This window comes from Ictidomys tridecemlineatus, chromosome 8 (genome assembly GCF_052094955.1).
Source record: "Ictidomys tridecemlineatus isolate mIctTri1 chromosome 8, mIctTri1.hap1, whole genome shotgun sequence".
Classification (NCBI taxonomy): domain Eukaryota; kingdom Metazoa; phylum Chordata; class Mammalia; order Rodentia; family Sciuridae; genus Ictidomys; species Ictidomys tridecemlineatus.
This window is the reverse complement of record NC_135484.1, coordinates 53,149,673-53,158,468: the sequence shown is the minus strand read 5'-3', so window position 1 is coordinate 53,158,468 and position 8,796 is coordinate 53,149,673. Positions and strand designations below refer to the sequence as shown.

The 8,796-nt window shown below is 40.4% G+C and overlaps 1 long non-coding RNA gene across 1 annotated transcript; it reads right to left on the bottom strand.

The window, feature by feature from the left end:
• Positions 1 to 279: 279 nt before the first annotated feature.
• LOC120889112 (uncharacterized) lies at positions 280 to 7,769 on the bottom strand. The gene is made up of 4 exons (XR_005732935.2): positions 7,398 to 7,769; positions 6,495 to 6,616; positions 2,871 to 2,915; positions 280 to 1,944 (listed from the first exon to the last, which is right to left on the bottom strand). It is a non-coding gene; the product is annotated as an uncharacterized LOC120889112 (long non-coding RNA).
• Positions 7,770 to 8,796: the final 1,027 nt, after the last annotated feature.

Sequence of the window (8,796 nt, the reverse complement as noted above, 5' to 3'; positions counted from 1 at the left end):
CAGATTTCAGGACTGGTCTTTGCCTGTGGCTGTACTGAGAGGTTAATAGATGCCCTGTGAAATCCCACTAAAGTTCCTTTGCTCCAGGACTTCTAGGAACCTGTAACCAGCCAAAACTCTTATCTCCCAAAGGAGGATATTATTTTACAACAAATCCATTTTTGAAATAATGTCATACAAACCTGCTGTTTTGAGTTACTATGGGAACTATTTTTCTAATTATCTAATTTGGGTCAATTATTCCAAAAGAAAAAAAAATCATAATGTGTTGTTCATTTATTAAGTAAGAGCAAGATGTGTTTAATCATGTGTGACAAAACAATAAGATTGAGAAGTACCTCAGGGGATTATTAGGGGATCAGAAGTGGCATTATCACTATGATACATCATTATCACTCAGTACGGCAAATACCCTGGGTCCCAGAGAAAGGTACAAATGTTGTCTTTCATCCAGGTGTATCTTTATTTCAACAAGCTTGCAGTGTTTCTCAAATGTCACTTTGTAATTATTCCCATGTTCTAGAAACTGGTTTGACAGTATCCTGGCATATGGTATGATGAATGAATGAATGTGAAGGGACTCAGTGTTCATTAGGCAGGATTTGAATGCCTGTTACCTCAAGAAGATACTGTTTCCAAATCTAGTAATGCTCTAGATTATTCCCCTACACATAAGTAAATCAAATGCAGGTCGACGACTTGAAGACTGGGGTTGTGGCTAAGTGGTATAACACTTGCCTACCATGAGCAAGTCACTGGGTTCAGTTCCCAGCACCACAAAAGAAAGAAAAAATATTTAAATATATACCTCCTTCCAAGCTCATGACCTAGAAGAAGAGAAGTTGGTTAAAAGAAGGCATTTGTGAAAAAAATAAATTTTGAGGAAATTTGAAATAATATCTGTTTGTTGTCGTTATCATTATCTTGTGTAGTAAGCACCTCTGTGATAACATATGGCAAAAAGGTGCCAGAAAAGTTTTTGGTGGTTCCTTTTGAAGGCTAGGAGTATGTTTTACTCACCTACAAGACTTCCCTACGCCCTGCTGATCTTGCTGAAGACTAAAATGTTTTTCTATTATCTATTATGCGGTTTCCATGTGCTCAGTATGACTAACGCATTAGTCACAGGTTACAATAGGGGAGATTGAAGAAAAGATAGTCCTCATCTCTAGACCATGAGAGTAATAGTGAATTAGAATCCTCAGAGCATGCCCAAGGACAGTGGGACTGGCAAGAATTATCAATGTTCTGGGCTCAAGATAGATGGCAATAACCAAGTTCATACTTCATTCTGCTTGTGCAATGTAGCCAAAACCCACCAACACTTGCACCTTTAGGAGCTTCCTCGAGAGTGCCTCACATGAATACCTGTGTCAAGTTGGCCCAAGAGGTGATCCTCAGGGTTCTGACCCAGAAGCAAATTCAGCCATCTATTCTGAGACACCAAAGTCTGACTTTAAGACCAAAATAAACAGAAATTGAAAAAGAAGGAAAACAAAATTCTGAGTCTCCTCCAGAAGCCTAGTAGAGAGAGGGAAGTGGCACATCTAATATTCCTGGCCACATGGACAGATTTTAATGACCCTAGAAAAAAAATGTGCTGTTATAAGTGGAGAAGAAAACAGCTATTGTCTAACACTTAAATAAAAAAATACTGTATAAACAACTAACAGCTGTTTTTCAACCTTTGGTCTTCAGAGGAAAAAAAAATCAATAAAAGAAAAGACTCTTTCAAGTGTGGCTTTGGTCAACTAATTTCCAACCCAGAATTAAGCCCTGTTTCAGAAGGTTTTATTTTGAAGACTAGAGAAAACTACAGAGTCAAATAAGCCACCAAAGGTCCAGATGGAGGCTGAGCCATACAGGCTTTACTGTACCAAGAGAAAGGTACACCTACGTCCCAGTGATCTTGGAGTTGAAAGCAGAAACCAGCACTCTTGAACCCTGAAATTGGAAAGTGGATATTAAAACGAAAAAATATTGACATGCAGAAGAAGGCAAGGAGGTGTATCTCTTTGTTTGATTTCAGCTCCGTGACCACAACGACCTTCAAAAGGAGTAGATGACAGTCCATCTTGTCCATGTATAAACACTACCTGACAAGGCGGAGAGGACTCTAATGAGTGCCCATTTTGTAAATAGGGAAATTATAGGGGACTTTCCAAAGGGATATTCACATGAAAAATGACTAGCTAAGTCCTATAATTATGAAGCCAGAGGGATAAACTAACAGGAACTTTTCATAAACAGAGACTCAGGATGATCCCTGACTTATTCCCTCCGGGTCCTCTGCTAATGCTGTTTTCTCCATGCTGAATACCAGCTTTGTTTCCTTAAGTGCATTATCTTACATGTACTTTAGATATGGACATTTTGACCATCTCTCACTTTTTCATTATATATTAAGGTATAGATACAACTATATATAATAGAGAGAGAAACAAAGCTTTGAAATGTTCTGTTTCCTATATCATTGCTTTATCTTTCTTAAACTTATGAACTTCAACTACAGCTCCTCCTGCCTATGTGTATCTTGTTGCTGTGTTCTCTATTGATTAAATATTATGGACTCATGACATCCATTCCCACTATTATGGCAGAGGCAACCCTCTGAAAGCAGGAGCTACGATTTTCTAAGATCCTGGGTACAATACGGTTTTTAATGTGCTGCTGGGCTCACAGAGAGCAAAGAAACCCTCCAAAGTCCAAAGAAACAAGCATCCAGCTGAAATCCAGGTAGGAGGTCATAGGGTGGGACAAAGTCCAACATTTACCACCCCCCACCCCTTCTACCCTACCCCCCATGCCAATTGGAATTTAATATGAGGTTAACATTTACTGAGGTGTGAAACCAAAGTCACATCTCCTACCTTAACCCCTGACTATTGAAGAGGGTTAATTCAGTCCTCTGGATTCTGGAAGAAACAAACAAAAATCTCTTCTGGAGTAAATAGCTTCAGGATTCTCACAAATCAAACAAAATTTAGAATCAAAGATCACCAAACCACAAAAGAATAAGCCACCATATGTAAGAGAAAACGGAAACAATAAATTTATATTTCCAGGACGTTAGTACTGAATTATCAAATGCAAAATTTGAAATATATGGAATGTTTTTAAAAATCCAAGATGGGATTATAACTGTGTAGATATACCAAGAGATTGCAAAATATGATTAAGCAGATTTGGGAAAGAGGCAAGTAAAACACTTAAAAATGAAAAATATAATTGTTGAAATTAAACACTCTGTGGTAGAATTAAATACTAAATCAGACACAGTAGAGGGCTTGTGGCGGGGAACTGTATAGCTCAGTGGTAAAGTACTTGCCTGGCATGTGCAAGACCCTGGGTTCAATCTCCAACAACATGAAAAAGAAGGAGGAGGAGGAAGAGGAGAAACACAGTTTAAAAGAGAATTTTTTAACTAATATGCCTGAAGAAATTATCCAGAATTGGGCTGGAATTGTGGCTTCGTGGTAGAGTGCTCACCTAGCATGTGTGGAGGCCCTGGGTTCGATCCTCAGCACCACGTATAAATAAACAAAGGTATGTGTCCACCTACAACTTAACAAAATATTTTTTTTTAGAGAGAGTGAGAGAGGGGAGAGAGAGAGAGAGAGAGAGAGAGAGAGAGAGAGAGAATTTTTAATATTTATTTTTTTAGTTCTCAGCGGACACAACATCTTTGTTGGTATGTGGTGCTGAGGATCGAACCCGGGTCGCACGCATGCCAGGCGAGCGTGCTACCGCTTGAGCCACATCCCCAGCCCAACAAAATATTTTTTAAAAGAAAGAAAGTTTCCAGAATATAGCACAGAGAAACAGAAAGATAGAAAATATGAAATAGGGATTAAGACAATGGAGGACAGAATGAGAAGACTTAATGCACTTTACAACAGGAGTTCCAGAAAAGGCTAGAGAGAATAAATGAAAGGCAATATTCAAATGAATAAGAATAATAAGAGTTTCTATAACTGATGAGAAATATTAGTCCCCAAATACAGGAAGTACCACCTATGCCACGCAAGATAAGTTTTAGAAATCTACTCCCAGACACATTGCAACAAAAACGCAGAATGCAAAACTCAAAAAGATGCTCTTAAGGGAAACAAAAAGCCCATAATCTACAAAGAATCAACAGGTAGATTGTAACAGACATCTTTATACAGAACCCAGAGTACTATAGAATATCTTAAAAGTGAAAGAGAAAAAACTGGAGAACTGCATGTGATGCAACACTACTTTTAAGAATGAGTGGGAGGTAGATTTTTCAAATAAGCATCATTATGTATGAACAAGAAAATGAGCAATACGAGGGGTGCAACGCTTAAGCTTCTTTATGAGCACACCCTGGGAATCCTTTCATGTGAAAAACAGATTTAATATGAGGTTAACATTTACTGAGTTGAGTGACAAGGAGACTTTTTCATGTTCCTTCCCTCTGGGATTTCAAGAAACAATTGAGTTATTGGTGGTTTAAAATGTCAGAGAGCAGTAATCACAATGTGCAACCCACTCTCAATTACTTCAAGTATTCTCCGATTTTGAGGCTATTCTTGAGAACTAAAATGTTTTTCTAGGATATATTGTGTAGTTTCCACGTGCTCAGCCTGACTAATGCATTAGTCACAGGCTCCATGAGAGACTGAGCAAAGTCAGTCTGTATCTCTGGAACAACCTTGCTTCCCAACTAAGAGTTCTCCACTCCCACCAATTACCTCCCCTGCTGCCATCTCTGAAACTGCTTCTCTCCCTGACAGGAGACACTTTTTGAGTAGGGACTTGCTGCTTCTTGAAGCCTTTTAGTTTGGTAAAAAATCTCCATCCTCCCTCTTGTGCAGAATTTCTCCCTGGATTTCTCACTCCTTAATACTATCATCTCTTGTCTATTGGTAGGAAAATGTGTGCACCCACTGTTAAGAGGACTGAGAACAAGAAACCCAGAAGAAAACTTAGGTGAAGTTGATGCCACTTGAACAAAGATATTTTTATTTATATAATTAACTTTTTTGTAGTTGTAGATAAACAGAATGCCTTTATTTTATTTGTTTATTTTTATGTGGTGCTAAGGATGGAACCCTGTGCCTCACGCATGCTAGCTCTCACTGAGCTACAGCCCCAGCCCTGAACAAAGATATTTTAAGCCATGCTTTTTGTAACATGGGACAGTGTGAGCCAGCCCAAGACCCAACCATCAGGAACTAGCTTAGCAAATTTTGGCAAAATAAAAAAATAAATTGATGATAAATAAAGGGAATGTGGGAGTAGTGGCTTCAGGGAGATTATGAAGCTATCAAGCTGTTTATATGAACTTATGTCAACTAACAAACATGCAGACTCAATTATGCACAAGGGTTATAACTCTGTAATAATCAGGCAGATACAGAGCTAAGAATTAAATATAGAATCTTCTAACTTAGTAAACTTATGAATGAAACTCTTTTATATTGTTTTGCTGCCCCCATGATTCTTGAATGTTTTTCTATACAGAGGGGGCTGCTACATTTTTATTTAGAATGGTGGACTGAAAAACATATGATGATAGAAATGAAGAAAATCATGAAGAATGCTTAACTGTTTCAGATCACTGAACTTGGACAAATTCCAGTCATCTTTGTCCTGGCTAAATTATGTCTGTAGAGGGCTGGGAAGGGCGCTAGAGAAGGAGCTCACTGTGATCATGTTCAATCATTGGTATCCTAACTCCATGTTTCCACTGCAGTGGAGGGAGAACATGACGTCCTTGTGCGTCCACAGGCAAGGCACTCCACTACACAAGCCTAGAGTCCAAATGCTTGGAACACCCCAGTTGTGTTTAAGTTTTGTTATTGTTTTTTTGTTTGGAATCAGAGTCTCACTGTGTTGTTCAGACTGGCCTCCAACTTCTAGACTCAAGTGATCCTTCTATTCCAACTTCCCAAAGAGCTGGGACCACAGGCACACACTACCATGTCCAGCTCCTGCTTAAAGATTGGTTCAAATGTTTAATTTATCTTTTCACAATTATGTTCTATGTTGGGCATCCTATTATAAAACAATAAAACAAGGTCACGGAAGGAAAAAATTATATAATTCTCTCTCTCTCTCTCTCTCTCTCTCTCTATATATATATATATATATATATATATATATATATGTAATAAGTTTAGATAAATATAATTATATATATTATAAATTATATATATATAGTAGAGTCCCAACAGGAGATAGGAACTACACAGTAACTTCTACAAGAAAAGTTAACTTTAAGAGTTATTACCAGGGAGAATGGAGTTATAATTGATGGGCTAATGAGAGGCAAAGAGAGCCCTAAAAATATATAGGAATAGCAGAGATAGGGAGTAGTTACCACCATCTGCCCTAGAGCTAAAATAGAGCATTAAAGAAAAGGCCACCTGATCCCAAGGCTGAGTGCCAGGACTCAAGGGAGTGGGTCAGAATAAGGCTCTTTGGAAGATGGAAAATTCACAAAGGACCTGACTGGTGAGACTTACCTGCTCTCCGGAGTGCTGAAGAAGCCATCTGCCACAAAAGTGCTCAAGGTGGGGTTGAGAATGTCGCTCAGTGGTAGAGTGCTTGTCTAGCATGTATGAGGCCCTGTGTTCAATTCCCAGTACTGCAAAAAATAAAAAAGTAAAAATAAAACTGCCCAGGGTGGGGCTAGGGAAGCCCTCCAAGGGGGTCTTTAAACCCTCTCCTGCTAAGCTGAAGTGAAGAGGCAACAAACTGATGACTGTCACAAGTAAACCAAACTGTTGGAAGGAGCTTGGGCCATACAAATGTTCCTTACAGGCTGGGAGCCCTAGATTTTCCTATCAGAGAGCTCCGCTAGTTCCGCACTTCCTTCCTTCTGTACAACACCTGTTGGCTCTCCATCTTAGTCATTAGGATTACACATCAGGCCCTAGAATATATATTTATTTTTGTCTGCCACCAGGCAGCCTGGACTTTCAGACATAGTAAGGAAAATAATGAGCTATGAATACTGCAAAAAATGTGTAGTAGTTAAATAAATGCTGATATCATGGTTCTCAAGTTTCTGTAACATATGGTTCCACCATGTTGTGGTTAAAAGCATGGTCTCTCAACTACTTGCTAATTGCATAACCTTGGACGAATTACCTCACCTCTCAGTGCCTCAATTTCCTCATCTGTAATGTGGGAAAAATAGTAATATTTTCTTCGGAGGATCATTGAGAGCATGAAATGAATTGACATGAGGCTTGTAGGACACAGCCTAGAATCTAGTAAGCACTGCATGTCACATTGTATTAGTATCTGAGAATAGCAATACCCTCTCCCATGTGCACCTACACCTCATGAGTCCCCTACGATCTCTCCCATATTCCTTTCCTAGAACGTTAATCTTCCTCACACACATGGCTCCTAAGGGTCACCTGGGCACAGCACACCCACAGAATCACGCTGTGAGTCCATCACTACCACCGGTCGTGCAGGACACCCAGCTCACTCTTCTGTCATCAATGCTGGACAAAAAGCTGAAAGCCAAAACAAGTCCTGGCCTTCACATCCCTGATCCAAACAGCCCGGGGCCTGGCAGTGCCAGTAGAAGAGCCTGAAAAGAAAAACAACCCCAAACAGTGCACAGGCTTGTCTTTGTCACGGCTGACCCCGCTCACAGCCCGGCATGGAAACAGAGCCGCTTTATGAGAAAATGCCTTTCTTTCCACTCGGTAATTGAATCCAGTTGTGGATTGAGGTTGCACGTTAATGGGGTTTAAGAAAGGTTTGCCTCTCAGACACATCCACTCGGACTGAGCCACATTTTCTTAATTAAATTCTAATTAAGCAAGGTCCTAAAATGTCCATGGACAATATCATCCTTCGGGATGGGACCCACACCCTCACCCAAGAAATATGCTGGGAATCCTTTAGGCTAACCTCCTGGGGGAGTCCAACACAACCCCTCTGATACTGAATTGGGCTCTTCTGCAAATAGCAAAGGGACTGCTTCACAGAACAGCCGAATTTTCAGAACACATCAGTTGACTTTGACATAATTCCCCTTGGAGGGGGCTCTCCGTATCTGATGAACATATTTCTCCTGGAGATCCTTAATGGGGAAGAGTTTCACTGTGGCCAGGACAGGATGTTTCAGGGTCAGATTTGGTTGCATCTTGTCCCGTGGCTATTGCTGCCTGCTGACAGCATGAGACCCTCTGTTGATGAAACGAAGCAGTCCCTGTTCTAGCCACTGCCACCCACATCAGGACAGCAAGTCTTACACCACCCAGCTGGAATCCTGCCCTGGAGCCCTCAGGGGCACAGATTCAAAGATCTTTGTCAGAAACTCTTCAGTAGAGCAGGCTTAAAAAAAATTTTTTTTTAAGTTTTTTTTTTTAAGTTTTTAATTTTTTTTAACAGTTCATCTTGCAATGATGAATGTGCCACATGGGAAGTACAGAGGGATATGGATTCAATTAGAAAGAGTAAAGTTTCTTTTATAGACATAAAGCAAAGTGAGTCCTTGGGCATCCACTCTGTGCCCAGGACTCTGGTTGGGTAGAAGCTTCAAAGTGTGTGATGGTCCTTCCTGTTCTCAGGCACCTCTTGTGCCCCCCTCCAGCCTCTCCCTGGAAGGCTTTTCCATCTGTGTCAGTTAGGGTGCTGGGCAAGAAACAAACGGCACATGGAAACACCTGGCAGAGCTCAGCAAGGGGACTGTTTGCAAAGGTGTGGGGAGGGTGTGGGGAAGCCATAGGATGAGTCTGTGCTGTTAATAACTGGGGCAGTTACCACCCCAGCCTGAGTGTGAAGGGGAAGGATCAGGTCCTA